At 50.8% G+C, this 21,644-nt stretch overlaps 1 protein-coding gene across 13 annotated transcripts in view; it reads left to right on the forward strand.

Annotated features, from left to right (window-relative positions):
* Positions 1 to 5,650: 5,650 nt before the first annotated feature.
* SMARCA4 (SWI/SNF related, matrix associated, actin dependent regulator of chromatin, subfamily a, member 4) overlaps positions 5,651 to 21,644 on the forward strand; it is a 100,643-nt gene continuing 84,649 nt past the window's right edge. For 7 of the 13 annotated variants that reach the window (XM_054539676.2, XM_054539680.2, XM_054539681.2 and 4 more), the window contains exon 1: positions 5,651 to 5,898. The gene's annotated coding sequence lies outside the window, so the exon portion shown is untranslated. Of the gene's footprint in view, positions 5,899 to 6,103; positions 6,457 to 21,644 lie in introns of those variants that run through there. The other 6 variants (XM_054539677.2, XM_024236467.3, XM_054539685.2 and 3 more) reach the window with 4 other exon arrangements.

The raw sequence follows: 21,644 nt of genomic DNA on the forward strand, positions 1-21,644 counted from the left end.
CCCAGGAGAGTGGTGCCCTGGAAGCCTGGAAGTGAGGAGATTGTTCCACAGAGGGAAGTCAAGGAAGGTGAAGATGAGCACTGGTCCTTGGATTTAACTGCAAGGAGGTCCCTGTGACTTTGACAAGAGTCATTTCAGTGGAGTAGGAAAGGCTTGAAAGGAGAAAATTTAATGAAAATGAGAAAAGACTTAAATAAATGGAGAGATATACTATGTTCATGGATTAGAAGACTACATCTTGTTAAGATGGTGATTCTTCTCCAATTGATCTACTGATTAACTGCAATCCCAGTCAAAATCCCATTATATTTTTTGGTAGAAATTGACAAGGCGATGTTAAAATTTACACAGAAATCCAAAGGACCTAGAGTAACCAAAACAATTTGAAAAAAGAACAAACTTGGAGGACTTCACTATGTGATTTCAAGACATTACAAATCTACAATAATCAAGGTACTGTAGTATTGACATAAAGACAGACATAGAGATCAATGAGCAGAATATAGTCCAAAAACAAACCCACACTTGAAGAGTCAATTGATTTTTTGTTTGTTGTTAGTTTTTTTTCCTTTTTTTTTGAGATGGAGTTTCATTCTTGTTGCAGAAGCTGCAGTGCAATGGCACTATCTCGGCTCACTGCAACCTCTGCCTCTTGGGTTCAAGTGATTCTCCTGCCTCAGCCTCCTGAGTAGCTGGGATTACAGGTGCCTGCCACCACGCCCAGCTAATTTTTGTATTTTTAGGAGAGATGGGGTTTCATCATGTTGGCCAGGCTGGTCTCGAACTCCTGACCTCAGGTGATCTGCCCGCCTCGGCCTCCCAAAGGGCTGAGATTATAGGCATGAGCCACTGTGCCTGGCCTGTTTTTAGCTTTTTTTTTTTTTTTTTTTTTTGTAGTGACAGGGTTTCACTATGTTGCCCAGGCTAGTCTCGAACTCCTGGCCTCTAATGATCCTCCCACCTCAGCCTCCTAAGTAGCTGGAACTACAGGCATGTGCCACCACACTCAGTTTAACAGTCAACTGATTTTTTATGAAAGTGCCAAGGTAATTCAATGGGGAAGAGGACAGTGTGGAACAACTGGTGCTGAAACAACTGGGTATTCTTATATTAAACAATCCTTATCCTATATACAAAAAGTAATTCAAAATATATTATATACATGAATGTAAGTGCTAAAGGCATCAGGTTTGTCTAAAAAGTGATGCCAATGTAACATCGAGAATCACTCATTTGGCTGGGCGCTCTGGCTCACGCCTGTAATTCCAGCACTTTGGGAGGCTGAAGCAGGTGGATCATTTGAGAACAGGAGTTCAAGACCAGCCTGGCCCACATGGTGAAACCAAGTCTCTACCAAAAATACAAAAATTAGCCCAGTGTGGTGGTGCACACTTGTAATCTCAGCTACTCAGGAGTCTGAAGCAGGAGAATCACTTCAACCCAGGAGGCGGAGGTTGCAGTGAGCTGAGATCGTGCCACTGAAGACTTTGTTTTGAGATAGGGTCTCGCTCTCGCTCTGATACCCAGGCTAGAGTGCAGTGGTGGGATCAAAGCTCACTGAAGCTTCAACCTCTCAGGCTGCAGCAATCCTCCCACCTCAGTCTCCTGGGAAACTGGGATACAGGTGTGCACCACCACACCTGGCAAATTTTGTATTGCTTTGTAGAGATGCGGTTTCACAATGTTATCCAAGCTGGTCTTGAACTCCTGTCCTCAAGTGATCTGCCAGCCTGGGCCTCCCAAAGTACTGCCATTATAGGCATGCATGAGCTACCACAACCGGCCTGTTTTTCTTTTTTTTTTTTTTTTTTTGAGACAGAGTTTCGCTCGTTGCCCAGGCTGGAGTGCAACGGCACGATCATGGCTCACCGCAACCTCCGCCCCCTGGGTTCAAGCGATTCTCCTGCCTCAGCCTCCCAAGTAGCTGGGATTACAGGCATGCACCACCATACCCAGCTAATTTTGTATTTTTTTAGTAGAGATAGGGTTTCTCCATGTCGGTCAGGCTAGTCCTGAACTCCTGACCTCAGGTGATCCGCCTGCCTCGGCCTCCCAAGTGCTGGGATTACAGGCGTGAGGCACTGCGCCCGGCCCGGCCTGTTTTTCTTTACACTATTGCATATTAGTGTGATTAGCATAAAAGACAATTAGGAAACAGTCATACTGTCCACTCCATGGGCAGCAACCCTGCCTCCTCCATGCATTGCTGCAGGGTATTCCTAGCTCAATGCTTAGCATTTGGAAAGAGCATAAGAATACTACTTGGCTGGGCGCCGTGGCTCATGCCTGTAATCCCAGCACTTTGGGAGGCTGAGGTGGGAGGATCACTTGAGCCCAGGAGTTTGAAACCAGCCTGGAAGACATAGTGTCACTGTTTCTACAAAAAATTTTAAGAAAATGAGCTGAGTGTGGTGTTCCGCACTTGTAGTCCGAGCTACTCGGGGGGCTGACGCAGGAGGATCACTTGAGCCCAGGAGGTCGAGGCTACAGTGAGTACTGATCGTGCCACTGCAGTCCATGCTGGATGACCCAGCAAGCCCGTGTCTCAAAAACAAAAACAAAAACACAACTACTTGAATGAATGAGGAATCAAGTTCAGATCCCACTTTTCTACTTGCTCACTTACTGTGCACTATTCAATAACACTAGCTGAGGATCACAGAGCTAGCAGGTGGGCTGCCTGCTCTCATGATTCCTCATAACCAAGCAGTGGAAGTGGGAGCCATTATTGTTTCTGGTGGTTTTTCTTTGTTTCGTTTTGTTTTTGAGACAGAGTCTCCCTTTGTCGCCAGGCTGGAGTATAGTGGCACGATCTCAACTCACTGCAACATCCGCCTCCTAGGTTCATGCAATTCTCCTGCCTCAGCCTCCTAAGTAGCTGGCACTACAAGGACGCGCCACCACAGCCAGCTAATTTTTGTATTTTTAGTAGAGACGGTGTTTCACCACGTTGGCCAGGATGGTCTCAATCTCTTGACCTCATGATCCACCCGCCTCGGCCTCCCAAAGTGTTGGGATTACAGACGTGAGCCACTGGGCCCAGCATTTTTTTTTTTTTTTTGAGATGGAGTTTTTTTTTTTTTTTTTTTGAGACGGAGTCTTGCTCTGTCGCTCAGGCTGGAGTGCAGTGGCGCGATCTCGGCTCACTGCAAGCTCCTCCTCCCAGGTTCACGCCATTCTCCTGCCTGCGCCTCCTGAGTAGCTGGGACTACGGGCACCCGCCACCATGCCCAGCTAATTTTTTTGTATTTTTAGTAGAGACGGGGTTTCACCGTGTTAGCCAGGATGGTCTCGATCTCCTGACCTTGTGATCCGCCCACCTCAGCCTCCAAAAGTGCTGGGATTACAGGCGTGAGCCACCGTGCCCGACCTTGAGATGGAGTTTTACTCTTGTCACCCAGGCTGGAGCACAATGACATGATCTTGGCTCACTGTAACCTCCACCTCCTGGGTTCAAGCAATTCTCCTGCCTCAGCCTCCTGAGTAACTGTGATTACAGGAACCTGCCACTATGCCTGGCTAATTAATTTTTTTTGTATTTTTAGTAGAAACGGGGTTTCACCATGTTGGCCAGGCTGGTCTCGAACTCCTTACCTCAGGTGATCTGCCCACCTTGGCTTCCAAAAGTGCTGGGATTACAGATGTCAGCCACCGCACCCAGCCTTATTGTTTGTTTCACAGGTGAAGAAAGTGAGGTGTAGATGGTCTGGTAAACCTGCTTGGTATTACCCATACATCACCCAGGTAGTAGCAATGGAGTCATGTTTTAAACCCAGGTCCTTCTGGGGCCAGGCTTGGTGGCTCATGCCTGTAATCACAGCGCATTGGGAGGCTGAGCCAGGAGGACTGCTTGAGCCCAGTAGTTTGAGACCAGCTTGGGTAACACAGCAGACCTCAGCTCTACAGAACAGGACAAAAAAAAGCTGGTGGTGGTGGCATGTACCTGTAGTCACAGCTATTTGGGAGGCTGAGGTGGATCCCTTGAGTCCAGGAGTTTGACGCTGCAATGAGCTGTGGTTACACCATTGCACTCCAGCCTGGGTTACAGAGCAAGACCCTGTCTCTAATAAAATAAACAAACAAAAACCCACCCAGGTGAGGTGGCTCACGCCTGTAATCCCAGCACTTTGGGAGGCTGAGGTGGGCGGATCACTTGAGGTCAGGAGTTAAAAACCAGCCTGGCCAACATGGTGAAACTTTGTCTCAACTAAAAACACAAAAATTAGCCGGGCGTGGTGGCGGGCGCCTGTAATCCCAGCTACTCGGGAGGCTGAGGCAGGAGAATCGCTTGAACCTGGGAGGCAGAAGTTGCAGTGAGCTGAGATCGTGCCACCTCACTCCAGCCTGCGCAGCGGAGTAAGACTCCGTCTCAAAACAAACAAACAAACACAAAAAAACAAAAAAAGAAAACACACAGAAGAGGCCAAGAGGCTCAGGGCCTTCACTCTCAGAGGAAGATTTCTCTCCTTCACCACCAGCCTGTCTGCATTCAAACGTGTTCTTTGCAACGACGACTTCCCTGGCTGCCCTATTTAAAATGTCCATGATCCTCCCAGTATCCACCTCACACTGTACTATTTATTTTTTTTGAGACTTAATTTCACTCTTGTCGCCCAGGCTGGAGTGCAATAGTACGATCTCGGCTCACTGCAATCTCCACCTCCCGGGTTCAAGCGATTCTCCTGCCTAGCCTCCCGAGTAGCTGTGACTACAGGCGCGTGCCACCACGCCCGGCTAATTTTTTGTATTTTTAGTAAAGATGGGGTTTCACCCTGTTATCCAGGATAGTCTCATCTCCTGACCTCATGATCCACCAGCCTAGGCCTCCCTAAGTGCTGGGATTACAGGCGTGAGCTACCGCGCCCGGCTAATTTTTGTATTTTTAGTAGAGACGGGTTTCACCATGTTGGTCAGGCTCGTCTCTAGCTCCTGACCTCAGGTGATCTGCCCGCCTCGGCCTCCCAAAGTGCTAGATTACAGGCGTGAGCCACCAATCCGGCCTCTCACACTGCACTATTTTGCTTATTAATCTTGCTTCTTGTCCTCCTTCCCCACTAGACCGTGGGCTCCACGGCGGCTGGGACACAGTAGCAGATCAATAAATATTTGCTAAGCTAATTAATGGCACTTGGGAAATTTTGCAGAGAAGGCGGCCACGGTCGGGCCCCGCCTACCCTCCCCAAATAGGCCTCGCCACCCCAGGTCAGGGATCAAAGCGGTTCCCAGGCGCGCCCTTGGCCCGCGGGAAACCACTGCCCGGTCTTGGCCCAGGCGGCCAGTCCTACGGTCCAGGGTTCCTATTTCCGAGCCTCAGGGACTTCCTTTCTCCACAGACCCCACGGCCACCGGGATCCCATCCCCCAGCGGCCCCACCGTCACTCCGGCCGCCGCCGCCGCCGCCGCCGCCGCCGCCGCAGTGGCGCCCGCTCTGCGCATGCTCCGGGGCGTCAGGACGCGCGGCGTGCAGAAGGCGAAGCGTGCGCAGGCGCGAGGCCATCGCGGCCCGAGTGGGGCGGTGCATCGGCCGCGCGTGCTTCCTCCGAGCCACGCCCACCCCTGTCAGCCCAGGGGCGGGCGCGCACGCGCGCGGGGAGCGGAAGGGCGGGCTAGCGCGCGCACGAGGCCGGGAAGGCGGCGGAAGCTGAAGAGGCCGCCGCGGTGCTGAGGGGGAGGGGAGCCGACGAGCGCGCGCGCAGCGGGGGCGCGGGCGGCGCGCGTGTGTGTGTGAAGGGGGGGCGGTGGCCGAGGCGGGCGGGCGCGCGCGCGAGGCTTCCCCTCTCTTGGCGGCGGCGGCGGCTTCTTTGTTTCGTGAAGACAAGCGAGACGCCCATTCTGCCCCTGGCCCCGCGCGGAGGGGCGGGGGAGGCGCCGGGAAGTCGACGGCGCCGGCGGCTCCCGGTAAGGAACGCGGGCCGCGGGGGCAGCGCGGCGCGGGCCCGGGGAGGGCGGTTTGAATGGAGCCGGGGCGCCGAGGGGGGAGGGGGCTGCCGACGCTCCCTGTGCGGGGCCGGGGTACGGCGGCGCCCGAGGGTCAAGAAGCCCAGCCGGCAGCCGCGCTCGTGGGGAAGGCCACAGTGTCGCGAGGCCGCGGCAGCGGCGGCCCCCGCGGAGCGGCGGGGTGGGTGGGGGGCCCGGGCCGCGTGGAGGCCGCGCGATCCTCTCCGCGCGCGCTCTCGCCGGGGTCGCCGGACAAAGCTCGCCCCCATCGCCCGGCACCCCTACAGTCGCCCTCCCAATTACAGCGGCTGCAACAATAGGCAGGCGTTGGGGCTTTTCTGGCTGCGTGGTAACGGGTCCGACCCGAATGTTGCGTTTTTGGCGAAGCTGCGATCGGGGCTCAGTAGCCAAACCTCCAGATATGTCCGGCGTCGGCCGGACACGGGCATTAGCGGTCCCCTTGGGCTAGCCGACCTCAAATTGTCTTAAAAACGCGTCATTCCAGATTTTCAAGGAAAGGTAAAGGACTCCCTCAGTGCCTTGCAGTTAGTGACTTCAAAATGTTTGCCCGAATTGGGGTTGGGGATGGGGCCGGCGGCAAGTAGGGGAGCACGGAGGAAATCCTTTGCTGTGTAAAAGCATTGCTTTTCTTTTGCATCCTTTTTTCTCCTTCCCAATTGGTTTTTCAGATTAAGGCTTTTCTTTTCAACGTGGACCTTTTGGGCGAGTGTTTTGTCCCGATCTTGAAGACACCAGTCTTGATTTTTTTTTTTTTTTTTTTGGTCAGTGACTCCTTGGGGAAAGTAGAAAGGGAATAAGCGGAAAAGCCGCTTCGCAGGAATTTGAAACAAGTTTTCAGTTTGGATAGATAGGCTGCATTCAAGCTTGATTCCTGGTGCTGTCAGTCACTTAGCACACTGTCACTTTAGGGAAGTGGCTTAACCTCCCTGAACCTCTTAGTTTTCCTCCTTTGTGAAAGCTCCTTTGTGAAAGGGGGTAATCTTCCAAATAGAATTGGTGAAAGCCTGTAAAATGGTTCCTGGCAAGCGGGAAGCACTATTGTTATTGTCTGGTCCAATCTCCCTCATTGTTCAGCAAATAACTTCTTGAGGCCCTACTAAGTGTTGGATGGTCGGGGGTTGGATCCTGGAGCCTCAGCAGTCTTGGAGGGGAGCGGGTGGTAAATGTGGGAACAAACTCTCTTGGCCTATCATTTAATGCTCTTAACCTGCACTGTGAGAGGGACACAGCGGACAGGCAGGGGATCGGTGGTAGCCAGAGATCACGGGGGCTGCTTGGAAGAGGGGGCCTCAAAATCAGGGAGGGTGTGTAGGATTGTATTTTGTTTTTGAGGCAGAGTCTTGCCTGTCGCCCAGGCTGGAGTTCAGAGTCCCAGTCTCCGCTCACTGTAACCTCCGCCCCCTGGGTTCAAGCGATTCTCCTGCCTCAGCCTCCTGAGTAGCTGGGACTACAGGCGCCCGCCACCACGCCTGGCTAATTTTTGTATTTTTAGTAGATATGGGGTTTTACCATGTTGGCCAGGCTGGTCTCAAACTCCTCACTTAAGGTGATCCACCCACCTCGGCCTCCCAAAGTGCTAGGACTACATGTGTGAGCCACCGCGCCAGGATTGTATTTTGACTTTCCCTGGCCACCTCGGACTAGCCATTGTTCCCCTCAGCTACATTCATACATCAACTTGGTCCTTTCCAGTGTGGCTGTCACCCCCAGCACCTTGAGAGCTGGGGTTGTGTCTGCCTGGCTGGCCCCACAGTACCCTGGGCCTGACACATAGTAGGTCTTTGGCGAACTTCTGTGGATTGAACGAGGGGGTCCTGTGGAAGATCGCGTGACCATCTGTGTAAAAGGCTTGCTGCAGGGCCGGGTGCAGTGGCTCACACCTGAAATCCCAGCACTTGGGGAGGCTGAGGCGGGAAAATTGCTTGAGCCCAGGAGTTTGAGACTAATCTGGGCAACATAGTGAGACCTCATCTCTACAAAATATACAAAAATTAGCCGAGTGAGGTGGCATGCACCGGTGGTCCCAACTACTCAGGAGGCTGAGGTAGGAGGATTGCTTGAGCCAGAGAGGTGGAGGCTGCAGTGAGCCATTCTTGTGCCCCTGCATCCCAGCCTGTGCACCAGAGTAAGACAGTCTCAAAAAAAATAAAGAAAAAAAGAAAGCTTGGTGCAGGACTGGGGATGGATTGTAAGGGATACAGATTAGTTGTTTGAACAGTTTTTGCACTTTCCAAGCCATTGTTTTCTGAACCTCAGTTGTCCTCCTCTCCACTACAAAGTGTGGGGTGGTGGTTAGCGTGGGGTGGTGGTAAGGAGTACTCATTCTGGAATCAGACCTCCTGGATTCACACCCAGCTCTCTAAATCGTAGCTTAACCTCAAGCGAGGCGCTTAGCAGTAGGGCCCCCCACTTGTGAAACAGGTAGGACCAGGATGCCTGAAACTTCACAGGCTTCTTGTGAGGGTTGAATGAGGTCACATGGGAAGCCGCTAACACACTGCTGCACCTGATGCATAGTGAACACTTGATTTTTTTTTTTTTTTTTTTTGAGACAGAGTCTCGCTCTGTAACCTGGGCTGGAGCACAATGCCCCTGTAGTCCCGAGCTCCTTGAGAGGCTGGGGCAGGAGGTACAGGCTGCAGTGAACCATAATTGAGCCACTGCACTCCAGCCTGGGTGACAAAGTGAGACCCTGTCTAAAAAAAGAAATAAAAATTAATTCACGCATAGTTAGGAAAGTAATAAATGGTTTTGCATGGGCCACCTAAAATCATTTTGTGTCCAGCCCTTTAGGAGACGTAAATGTTGATCGTGCAGGCTTTTGAGCAGGGGAGGTGATGTCATCAGAATTGTGATATAGGGTAGTGCAGTGGTCTCTAAACTTTTTGTCAGTGAGGAGCATTCCAACATACGTGTATTTATTTACAATTTATTTGTGTATCTTTGCTTCTCCTTGGGGACCCTCAAAACACCAGGAGATAACCTTAGACCATTCCATGTTTTGGCTGTTTGTGGGAGGTGGGAGCGTGGGAGGTGGGAGCATGGGAGGGACTAGGGTTTTGGGCAGATGTCTGGTGAAACTTTCTTTCTTTTTTTTTTTTTTTTTTTGAGATGGAGTCTTACTCTTGTTGCCCAGGCTGGAGTACAATGGCGCAATCTTGTCTCACTGCAACCTCTGCCTCCCGGGTTCAAGCGATTCTTCTGACTCAGCCTCCTGAGTAGCTGGGATCACAGGCGTGCACCACCACACCTGGCTAAGTTTTGTATTTTTAGTAGAGATGGGGTTTCACCATGTTGGCCAAGCTGGTCTTGAACTCCTGACCTCAACTGATCCACCCACCTTGGCCCTTGGCCTCTCAAAGTACTGGGATTACAAGTATGAGCCACCGCGCCCGGCCTCTTTTTTCTTTTGAGATAGAGTCATTCTGTCGCCCAGGCTGGAGTGCAGTGGCGCGATCTCGACTCACTGCAACCTCTGCCTCCTGGTCTCAAGCGATTCTCGTGCCTCAGCCTCTGGAGTGGCTGGGACTACAGATGTGCACCACCATGCCCAGCTAATTTTTGTATTTTTAGTAGAGACAGGGTTTCACCATGTTGGCCAGGCTGGTCTCGAACTCCTGGCGTCCTGTGATCTGCCCACCTCGGCCTCCCAAAGTGCTGGGATTACAGGAGTGAGCCATCGTGCCCAGCTAGTCTGGTGGAACTTTCTATCAGTAAGGAAACTAAGGCCTAGGGTTATTTTCTTTCCACAAGGGCTGTCAAGTCAACCACCTGGGTTTGACTCCTGGTTTTGTCTTTTTCCATCCCTTGGTCATCAAGGCTGCCATGGCACAGAGGGACCCATTCATGGTGCCTGTAGACAGAACACAATGTGAATGGTGCCCCCTGGAGTTGTGCAAGAAATGACCCAGCCACTCTTCCCCATTTATGTGGCGAACAAACATGCATTGAGCGCCTGCCATGTGCCAGGCACTGCTGGGGAGCTGGGGATTCCATGGGGAACGGGCAGACAAGGGTCCTGTTCTTAGTAGCTTACATCCCACTCTTGACTTGCAAAGGGGGACAGTACTAGTATCCAGCTTGTAGGATTGCTGCAAGAGCTGAACAACCAGTGACAAATGCGAAGTGCTTAGAATGGTGCCTGGCACGTAGTGCTAAACAGTTGTTAGCTCTCATCATTTATTAGGATTCCTGCAACAGCCTGGTGGGATGACACAGATAATATACTTTTTCCTCTCGTAATAAGTTCTGTATGTTTCAAAGTGGTAGCAAAGGAATCAGCTCCTCCATTTTGTCCTTAATGGCTGCACATTGTTTAACAGCAGGGATACATTCTGAGGAATGCGTTGTGAAATGATTTTGTGGTTGTGTGAAGATGATAGAGTGTGCTTACACACGTCTAGATGGTGGAGCCTAGTCCACATGTAGGCTCTGTGGTATATAGCCTATTGTTCCCAGGCTATAAACCTGTACAGCATGTCACTGTACCAGTTATTGTAGGCATTTGTGACCTGATGGTATTTGTGTATCTAAATATATCTAAACATAGAAAACATATGGGAAAAATACAGTATTATGATCTTTAAAAAATTTTTCTAATTAGACAATTCAAGGAGGAAGGTATAATCTTGTGGGACTATTGTATATTTGGTCCGTCATTGACCAAAATGTTATGTGGTGAAGAAAACCATGCTTTGAAATTTCACCATAAGGCATTGGAAAGGGGAGAGTGTGTTTAGTGGCATGGTTTTTTTTTTTGTTTGTTTTTGTTTTTTTTTTTGAGATGAAGTTTCGCTCTTGTTGCCCAGGCTGGAGCGCAATGGTGCGGTCTCGGCTCACTGCAACATCCGACTCCTGAGTTCAAGCAATTCTCCTGCCTCAGCCTCCCAAGTAGCTGGGATTACAGGTGCTCGCCACCATGCCTGGCTAATTTTTTGTATATTTAGTAGAGACGGGGTTTCACCATGTTGACCAGGCTGTTCTTGAACTTCTGACCTCAGGTGACCCACCTGCCTCGGCCTCCCAAAGTGCTGGATTACAGACGTGAGCCACCGCGCCCGGCCGGGTTTTTAAAAATATCAAATGTTCAGCCGAGTGCGGTGGCTCATGCCTGTAATCCCCACACTTTGGGAGGCCCAGCAGGGCAAATCACTTGATCCCAGGAATCCAAGATCAGCCTGGGCAGCATGGCGAAACCCCATCTCTACAAAAAAGTTAAAAAATTAGCCAGGCATGGTGTTGCACGCCTGTAGTCCCAGCTGCTTGGGAGGTTGAGGTGGGAGGATCAAGCCCAGGAGGTGGAGGCTGCAGTAAACTGTGATCGCACCACTGCACTCCAGCCTGGGTGACACAACAAGACCCTATCTTAAAAAAGCTAGGGGGTTGGGCTGGGCGTGGTGGCTCATGCCTGTATTCCTAGCACTCCTGACCTCGTGATCCGCCCGCCTCAGCCTCCCAAAGTGCTGGGATTACAGGTGTGAGCCACTGCGCCTGGCTGGAAGGGCGCTTTCTTTAGAAAACAGGTAAATGTTAGCAGGGTGGAAACCAACCCTGGCCCCTTTCAAATGTTTTTTTTTTTTTTTTTTTTTTTTTTTAGACAGATCTTTACTCTTTTCACCCACGCTGGAGTGCAGTGGCATGATTTCGGCTCACCACAACCTCTGCCTTCCAGGTTCAAGCGATTCTCCCACCTCAGCCTCCTGAGTAGCTGGGATTACAGGCGTGCGCCACCATGCCTGGCTAATTTTGTATTTTTTTTTTTAATTTTTATTTATTTATTTTTTTTTTGAGATAATTATTTTTTTTTTGAGATAGAGTCTTGCTCAATCGCCCAGGCTGGAGTGCAGTGGCACGATCTCGGCTCACTGCAATCACCGCCTCCCGGGTTCACACCATTCTCCTGCCTCAGCCTTCCGAGTAATTGAGACTACAGGTGCCCGCCCGGGCGGGGGTTTCACCATGTTAGCCAGGATGGTCTCGATCTCCTGACCTCATGATCCACCCGCCTCGGCCTCCCAAAGTACTGGGATTACAGGCGTGAGCCACGGTGCCTGGCCAGTAATTTTGTATTTTTAGTAGAGATGGGGTTTCTCCGTGTTGGTCAGGCTGGTCTCAAACTCCCGACCTCAGGTGATCCGCCCGCCTTGGCCTTCCAAAGTGCTGAGATTACGGGCATGAGCCACCACTCCCGGCCTCAGATGTTTTTTTAAGTCCCAGACTGGTTTCCAGAGCTTCACTTTTGGGGACTCTGTTACTTCCCTAAAGGGGCATAGCTTCATTTATGTATGTGGACACTTGTCACTGTGAACCGTTTTGCTCTGTGTGCAGCCAGCTGTGAGTGTGATAGAGGAGCATGGGCCCCGTTTTTAATAGTGATCAACTTTAAAATGGTTCTTTGAGGAGGTTTTTTTTTTTTTTTTTTTTTTCCCACTTTTTATTTTTTTAGAGACGGAGACTTGCTGTGTTACTCAGTCTGGTCTTTAGCTCCTGGACTCAAGTGATCCTCTGGCCTCCACCTCCTGACTAGCTGTGATTACAGGCGTGATCCACTATACTAGCTCTTGGGGGTTTTTTAAGTTTTTTCTTCGCCACTGGCAAGTCACGCCCCAGTGGCTCAGGAAGCAGGTGGCTGATGTGACAGTTGCTGCTCACCTGTTCCAGTGGGAGACTTGAGGGGGAGGGTCTGCTATATGCGACCTGGCTTGCTCCGAAAGTCCCAGTAAAGGGGCATAGTGGATGTCTCATTGTGCCCAGGGAGCTGAAACTGGCCCTGTGATGATCAAATGTGATTCTGGCACAGCCTGGACTGGCTGGGCACCCGAAGGCCTTGTCCGCCTCCTGGAGGCATCTCCTGGGTGCTCCCGCCTGTGGGAGTGGCTCTTTGCTTGCCCTTCCTCTTGGCTCTGCCCTTCCACGACCTTCAAGGTTCTCATCCTATTTCTTTTGATCCCTGAATCAGTTACTCAGGCCCTGGAGTCAAAGAGACTTGAGGCGGGGTTCTGTTCTGCATGACTTAACCTCTTTGAACTCAGAATTCTGTTTTCCTCTCAGAATCTCCCTGGCCTCCACCCTCTACCTCAGGAACCAGGGGCTGAACCCCGGCCCTGCTTGGCTTTGCCAAGCCTTGCTCTAGGGCTTGGTCAGCCTCGAGGAAGGGGGGCCTTGTTATGTTTATTTAAAAATTTATGTTTTAGGTTTTACTTTCTTAGAAGTGGAGGTCTTGATGTTATCTCCCAGGCTGGTCTTGAACCCCTTGGCTCAAAGGATCTGCCTACTTCAGCCTCCCAAAGTGCTGGGATTATGGGTGTGAGCCACCGCGCCCGGCCCCTTTTTATATTTCTTTCTTTTTTTTTTTTTTTGAGACAGAGTTTGGCTCTTGTTGCCCAGGCTGGAGTGCAATGGCAGGGTCTCGGCTCACCGAAACCTCCGCCTCCCGGGTTCAAGCGATTCTCCTGCCTCAGCCTCCCGAGCAGCTGGGATAACAGGCATGCACCACCACACCCGGCTAATTTTGTATTTTTAGTAGAGACGGGGTTTCTCCGTGTTGGTCAGGCTGGTCTCAAACTCTCGACCTCAGGTGATCCACCTGCCTCAGCCTCCCGAAGTACTGGGATTACAGGCGTGAGCCACTGCGCCCGGCCCCCTTTTTATGTTTCTAACAGCACATCCCAGCTGAGACCCTGGTGTTCACCCTTGCCTCATCTCTTGCCGTCACTCGCGCATCCATTCCATCAGCATGTCCAGAGAAATGAAAGTCACTATCAGACCGTGCCCTTCCCGTGCCTGGAACATTCTAGCAGCTCCCCACTGCACTGGATGCTCCTGGAGCCCCTTCACTGCGGCCCTCAAGGCCTGTGACTTCTCCCCTATGCCCCACCTGCGGCCGCACCCACTTGCCCTCTGAGGTATGATATGGAATATATTTGGTCTTTGCGCCACATGTCGTAGGAGTGATAGGTGTGTCTTTTAAAATTCATAATGAGCCCCTTTTGATCACAGCTGAGTTTATGCTTATGAGGTGATTTAGGATGGGGCTCCTAGATAGCCCAGGATGGGGCTGGTTACCAGAAGGACCAAGTGGTTAGAGGGTGGCATGCACGGAGGGGCCATTGAAGCTCTCTGTATTGCTTCCATCTGGTTGACCCCGAGTCGTATCCGTTATAATAAACCATTAATGGGAAGTGAAGTGCCTGCCTTAGTTCTGGGCGCTGCTTTAGCAAATCGAGCAAATCAAACCGAGGAGGGGGTTGTGGGAATTCCCAATTTATAGGTGGCTGGGCAGAAGTACTGGACCCTGGGATGTGCAAATGGCGTTTGTAGTGGGAGCAGTCTTGTGGGACAGCTCTTTTTCTTTTAGAGATAGAGTGTCACTCTCTCACCCAGGCTGGAGTGCAGTGGTACAGTCATAGCTCACTGCAGTGTCCAGCTCCTGGGCTCATGTCATGCTCCCGAGTAGCTGGGACTACAGGTGCGCACCACTGCCAGGCTTAGCTAATTTTTACATTTTTTGTAGAGACAGGGTGCTATGCTTCCTAGGCTGGTTTCAAACTCTTGGCCTCAAGCAGTCCTCCCACTTTAGCCTCCCAAAGCGCTGTGGTTAGGTGAGCCCACTGCATCTGGCCGATAAAGTCCTTAACCTGTGGGAGATAGAGTCTGAATTGAGTTAAATTGTAGGACACCCAGCTGGTGTTTGGAGACTTGGAGAATTACTTGGAAAAGACCCACGCATCTGGTCACAGAATTGTTCTCTGTTGTGAGAGTATAGTAGAAGAAAACTGATTTTCTCTGAGTTGGTGTCAAAAGTGCTGTGTGAGAGTATAGAGAAACGGAGTGTGGGCCAGGCACGGTGGCTTACGCCTGTAATCCCAGCATTTTGGGAGGCTGAGGCAGGTGGATCACCTGAGGTCGGGAGTTTGAGACCAGCCTGACCAACATGGAGAAACCCAGTCTACTAAAAATACAAAATTAGCTGGGCATGGTGGCGCGTGCCTGTAATCTCAGCTACTTGAGAGGCTGAGGCAGGAGAATCGCTTGAACCCAGGAGGCAGAGGTTGCAGTGAGCTGAGATCGCATCACTGCACTCCAGCCTGGGCAACAACAGTGAAACTTCATCTCAAAAGAAAAAAAAAAAAAGAAACGGAGTGTGCTTTCCCACCTTCCCTGCTCCAGCTACACTGGCTGACTTGCTGTGCCTTGGAATATGCCAAGCACAGTCCAGGGCCTTTGCACTTGCTGTTCCTCTGTGGTAGATAAATAACCACATGGTGCCCATGTCACTACAGATCTCTGCTCAGACATCTTCATCACTGAGGTGTCCCAGGCTACCATGGAAGGAGTGCCTCTCATCTGTTAACCCTGCGAACCCTGCCTGATTAGATTTATAGCACTTCCACCCTCTATGTGACGTTGTGTCTTTTTTTTTTTTCTCTTCGAGACAAGGTCTTGGTCTGTCACCCAGCGGGGAGTACAGTGGTGCAATCATAGCTCATGGCAGTCTGGACCCTCCCACCTCGGCCTCCCAAGTAGCTGGGACTACAGCCGCATGCCAGCTAATTTTTGTATTTTTCGTAGAGACGAGGTTTCACCATGTTGCCCAGGCTGGCCTCAAATTCCTGGCCTCAAGTGATCGACCTGCCTCAACCTCCCAAAGTGCTGGAATTACAGGCATGAGCCACCGTGCCCACCCTGAATACTTTTTTTTTTTTTTTTTTTTGGAGTGGGGAGACGGAGTTTTGTTCTTGTCGCCCAGGCTGGAGTGCAATGGTGCGATCTTGGCTCACTGCAACCTCCTCCTCCCAGGTTTAAGCGATTTCAATTTTCCTGCCTCAGCCTCCTGAGTAGCTGGGATTACAGGTGTCCACCACCACGCTCGGCTAATTTTTTTTTTTTTTTTTGAGACGGAGTCCGCTCTGTTGCCCCAACTAGAGTGCAGTGGCGCAATCTTAGCTCACGGCAACCTCCACCTCCTGGGTTCAAGCGATTCTCCTGTCCCAGCCCCCACACCGAGTAGCTGGGATTACGGGTGCCCGCCACCATGCCGGCTAATTTTTGTATTTTTAGTAGAGATGAGGTTTCACCATGTTGGCCAGGCTGGTCTCAAACTCCTGACCTCAAGTTATCCACTCGCCTTGGCCTCCCAAAGTGTTGGAATTACAGGCATGAGCCACCAAGCCTGGTCCTAATTTTTTTATTATTAGTAGAGATGGGGTTTCACCATGTTGGTCAGGCTGGTCTCGAACCCCTAACCTCAGGCGATCCACCTGCCTTGGTCTCCCAAAGTGTTGGGATTACAGGCGTGAGCCACCACGTCCAGCCCTGAATACTTTTTTTTTTTTTAATAACACTTCCACTTTCTATGTGACGTGTCATGTTTGGCTGTTTCTGTCACTCTGCTGTCCACTCCTCCAGGTAGGAACTATGTTGTTCTCTGCCAGATGCATGGTGTTTGGAACCAGCTTGGTGCATTCAGCGCTGTTAGTATTTGGGGGTAATCATCAGTAAGTCCTCTGCTGTGGTGGTAGAGAGGGCCTGTCACGAGTGACACTGGGCAGGTATGAATTCTGCATCTCCCTGCCCACTCTTGGCCTTTGCGTGCCTCTGTTGTGGGGACTTCTCTTGCCGTCTCCACACAGTGTCACTCCTCATGCTCAGTGTTGCGTATATAGCTGATAACACAGCAGACCCGGTGGTGGTGCAGGACATCCATCCAGTGGGCCTCAGCCAGCCGAAAAGAAAGAATAGGGGCGGGGCACAGTGGCTCACGCCTGTAATCCCAGCACTTTGGGAGGCCAAGGTGGACGGATCATCAGCTCAGGAGTTTGAGACTAGCCTGGCCAACATAGTGAAGCCCCATCTCTACAAAAAATACGAAAATTAGCTGGGCATGGCGGCGTGTGCCTGTAGTTCCAGCTACTCGGGAGGCTCAGGCAGGAGAATTGCTTGAACCCGGGAGGCGGAGGTTGCAGTAAGCTGAGATTGTGCCACTGCGCTCCAGCCTGGGTGACAGAGCCAGACTCTTATCTACAAAAAAAAAAAAAAAAAGAATGGGGTTATTGATGTTCCACAGGGAGCGTGGGTCAGGATGGATTTGTAACACTTGATGCAGTTACTCTACGTAACTCTACGTATATGTTTCTGCTGGGTCACATTGTCACACGGAGACATGATCAGAAGAGCTTGAAAAACATCCATCTAATTGATAGATAGGATAGCATTTGCAGGCTTGCAATGTAGACACCACACGTCCCTGTGGGGTTAGAGGGCACTCCCCTAAGGCAGAGAACTGTCCTGGATGCTTTTAGGTCCTTTGTGTAGGTGCTCTTAAGCAGTTTTCTTTTTTTTTTGAGACGGAGTCTCGCTGTTGCCCAGGCTAGAGTGCAGTGATGCAATCTTGGCTCACTGCAAGCTCTGCCTCCCGGGTTCACGCCATTCTCCTGCCTCAGCTTCCTGAGTAGCTGGGACTGCAGGTGCCCGCCACCACACCCGGGTAATTTTTTGTATTTTTAGTAGAGACGGGGTTTCACCATGTTAGCCAGAATGGTCTTGATCTCTTGACCTTGTGATCCGCCCGCCTTGGACTCCCAAAGTGCTGGGATTACAGGCGTGAGCCGCCGCACCCGGCCAGCGGTTTTCAAGTGAATGAAAATAAGAAGGGGGGAGATTTCAGCCAATAAAATGATGGTAATTTCCAGTGCTAAGAATAATACTTGGTAACAATTTGGCACACTTACCTTGTAGGTAGAACTGAGAAGGCATTGTAATTTATCACCATTATATGATTTAGTTTCTGAAATGTATTGCCTTTTAAATGTAGGGCAGGGCTTTGCTACTTAATTATGTTGCAAGTAAAATGCCACAGAGGAGTCAGTGTTGGAGAAGGGCAGTCGCCCTCAGGAGGAACCCATTTCCACTCATTCTCTAAGACCACACACGCCCCACACATACGTAATTTTGCGGTTTGCAGATGAGTGCCCTGCACCATCAGGTCAGATGGGGGAGGTTTTCTTTTTTTCTTCTTTTTTTTTTTTTGAGACGGAGTCTTGCTCTGTCGCCCAGGCTGGAGTGCAGTGGTGTGATCTGGGCTCACTGCAGGCTCCGCCCCGCCGGGTTCACGCCATTCTCCTGCCTCAGCCTCCCGAGTAGCTGGGACTACAGGTGCCCGCCACCTTGCCCGGCTAATTTTTTGTATTTTTATTAGAGACGGGGTTTCACCGTGTTAGCCAGGATGGTCTCGATCTCCTGTCCCTCGTGATCCATCCGCCTTGGCCTCCCAAAGTGCTGGGATTACAGGTGTGAGCCACCGCACCTGGCCTGGAGGTTTTCTTATAGACCACCGAGGGGAACATTTTGTTTTGTAGTTCACGCATAGTAAACGGGGCTGGCTTTGCCGAAGCCATCCTGCCCATTGCTGTTGTTCCGCCCAAGCCTCTGCCATAACCTGACTCCTACGTTGGTCTGCTGCTGAAATGTGTCCATGAACAAATTTCCCCAAGCCCCAAAAAACACAATAGCAGGTATCCTGGGGCCAAACGTAAATATAATGCTGGTTTCTCAGGCAAGGTGTAAACAACCGCCATAATTCCAACAAACAGATTTCCAAGGGATCCAATTGCGGGTTAGCAACCTGCCCTGCCTGGGGCTGGTCACCGCAGTGCTTTAAGACAAAAGCTAGGGGTGGCGTGAAAGAAGAGACCAGACCTCTTCTCTTCCTCAAGCAGTCTCGTTCCACATTTGAACGTCAACAGATGTTTCTATTTTAGATGATAATTTTGATGAAGTTGAAAATAATGAGAACACGGTAGTCCTCACATCTTTTGATCTTTTTTATTTCCACAAAGACACTTCCTGGGCATTTCTTGTGGGTATTTATTTCATGAGTATTCTGATTTAGGCTTTTTTTTTTTTTCTTGGAAGTTTTTCTTTACAAATCTGAATATAAAAAGTAATAGATGGCTATTGTAAAAAATAAATAAAAAGCGCCAGACATGTGTGATATGGAAAGGGTAAATTCCTCATCCCATGCCATCAGAGAGAGCTACTGGCTGTGCTGACAGCGGTTTGTGCGTGTTTTCTTTGGGGTAATCTCTATGCATGGATTAACATGCATATATATATATATATATATATATATATATATTTTTTTTTTTTTTTGAGACAGAGTCTTGATCTATCGCCCAGGCTGGAGAGCTGTGGTGCGATCTTGGCTCACTGCGGCCTCCGTCTGCTGGGTTCAAGTGATTCTCCTGCTTCCGCCTCCTAAGTAGCTGTGATTACAGGTGCCCACCACCACGCCCAGCTAACTTGTGTGTTTTTGTAGAGATGGGGTTTCACCATGTTTGCCAGGCTGGTCTCGATCTCAGGTGATCTGCTTGCCTCAGCTTCCGACAGTGCTGGGATTATAGCTGTGAGACACCACGCCCAGCCATATGCATATATAGTTATTCTTTCTTTTTTTTTTTTTTGAGACGGGGTCTCTGTCGCTCAGGATGGAGTGCAGTGGCGTGATCTTGGCTCACTACAACCTCTGTTTCCTGGTTCAAGTGATTATCATGCCTCAGCCTCCCAAGTAGCTGGGACTACAGGCGCGCACCATTACGCCTGGCTAACTTCTGTATTTTTACTAGAGATGGGATTCTGCTGTGTTGGCCAGGCTGGTCCTGAACTCTTGGCCTCAGGTGATCTGCCCTCCTTGGCCTCCAAAGTGCTGGGATTATAGGCATTAACCACAACACCCAGCCTTACTTTTATTTATTTATTTATTTTTGAGTCTTTCTCTGTTGCCAGGCTGGAGTGCAGTGGCGCGATCTTGGCTCACTGCAACCTCCACCTTCTGGGTTCAAGCGATTCTCTTGCCTCAGCCTCCCAAATAGCTGGGACTACAGGCCAGCTCCACCATGCCCAGCTAATTTTTGTATTTTAGTAGAGATAGGGTTTTGCCATGTTGGCCAGGATGGTCTCAAACTCCTGACCTTGTGATCTGCCCACCTTGGCCTCCCAAAGTGTGGGATTATAGGCGTGAGCCACCACGCCTGGCCTCTCAACTCTTTTTTGATGGTGCCAAGACTTCTGCATTGTGGGTTGTGTGGGGGTTTTGATTGCTGGGCAATTGAGGAGCTTCTCAAGAAATTGAGGCAATATGGCCACACCACTTCCAGACCCTTTGGCCCAGGGAACCTGAGAGCTTATTTTCATCTCCTGTCTTCCTGGATGTTTAACTGGGTGTTTTAGATTTTAGCTTTTAGATTCTTGTGCCAGAGTAGTTTCACTTCCAGTCATTCCTTCTGGCCGCTGGCCTGGATTCCCAGGCTCTGTTTTCTTCCTGTGGAGGCCCCGGCAGCACCCAATCCAAGGGCCGCACACATCTGGATTTGGCTTCCACGCACATATACTAACTATTCTCGCCCTTTTGGCCCCTGAATCCCCTTATCCTTTGCTTTTTCCACCTGAGTAGGTGTGGCCTCCTGGTCTGCGATGGATTTCATTGCTGCGTGAATTTCCCTTGCTAGTGACTTATCATTGAGGGCTCCATTGCAGGACTCTAAGCGGCACCGTGTGAGACACCTTAGGGACGACCTTTGGCCACCCCAGGACTTTGCTGAAAATGCCAAATCCTTAGTTTCCTGTATAGAAGGGCAGGGATGATTGGTGATGGTGTAAGAAGGGGTAGAGAGAGAGGTGTTCCTTGTCCTTAGACACCTTTCCTGGCCATGCTCGTTTGGCCTTCCCATGTAGACATCTCGCCGGAGCAAGGTGCACCTGGCCCCACACCCCATCCAGCTTCTACAGGGCTGGGCTCACCCCAGCCCTTCAGGGAGGGTGAGCTGGCCAGGAGGAGGTTGAGGGCTGAGAACAACACCATGCTTATGGCTGTGGGAGCAAGGAGGGATAAGAGATGTTTGTGGGTCAGGCACTGTGTCTTGGGCTAGGTGCGGTGGCTCATTCCTGTAATCCCAGCACTTTGGGAGGTTGAGGTGGGTGGATCACTTGAGCCCAGGCATTTGAGACCAGCCTGGGCAACACGGCGAGACCTCATTTCTATAAAGAAATACAAAAATTAGCTGGGCATAGTGGCATGAGCCTGTAGTCCCAGCTACTTGGGAGGTTGAGATGGGAGGATCACTTGAGCCCAGGAGTTCAAGGCTGTGTGAGCTGTGATGGCGCCACTGCACTCCAGCCTGGGAGACAGAACGAGACCCTGTCTCAAAAAAAAAAATAAAAATAAAAAAGTGGGCCCGGGCGTGGTAGCTCACATCTGTAATCCTAGCACTTTGGGAGGCTGAGGCAGGTGGATTGCCTGAGCTCAGGAGTTCGAGACCAGCCTGGGCAACACGGCAAAAACCCCGTCTCTACTAAAATACAGAAAAATTAGCCGGGTTCGGCAGTGTGTGCCTGTAGTCCCAGCTACTCGGGAGGGTGAGGCAGGAGAATCGCTTGAACTGGGGAGGCGGAGGTTGCAGTGAGCCAAGATTGCACCACTGCGCTAAGCCTGGGTGACAGAGCGAGACCCTGTCTCCAAAACAAACAACAACAACAACAAAATTCTTGGCAGCCGCCCAAATCTATGTGCATTGATTGCCAGGGTGGGTGTGTCATGGCTGATAGCAGGTCCTGGATTGCACCTAGGGGTTTACTGCTCTCCAGCCAGCTGCTTCTACCTGATGCGTGCCCAAGAGGGGAAGCCAGTCTGT

Source organism: Pongo abelii, chromosome 20 (genome assembly GCF_028885655.2).
Source record: "Pongo abelii isolate AG06213 chromosome 20, NHGRI_mPonAbe1-v2.0_pri, whole genome shotgun sequence".
Classification (NCBI taxonomy): domain Eukaryota; kingdom Metazoa; phylum Chordata; class Mammalia; order Primates; family Hominidae; genus Pongo; species Pongo abelii.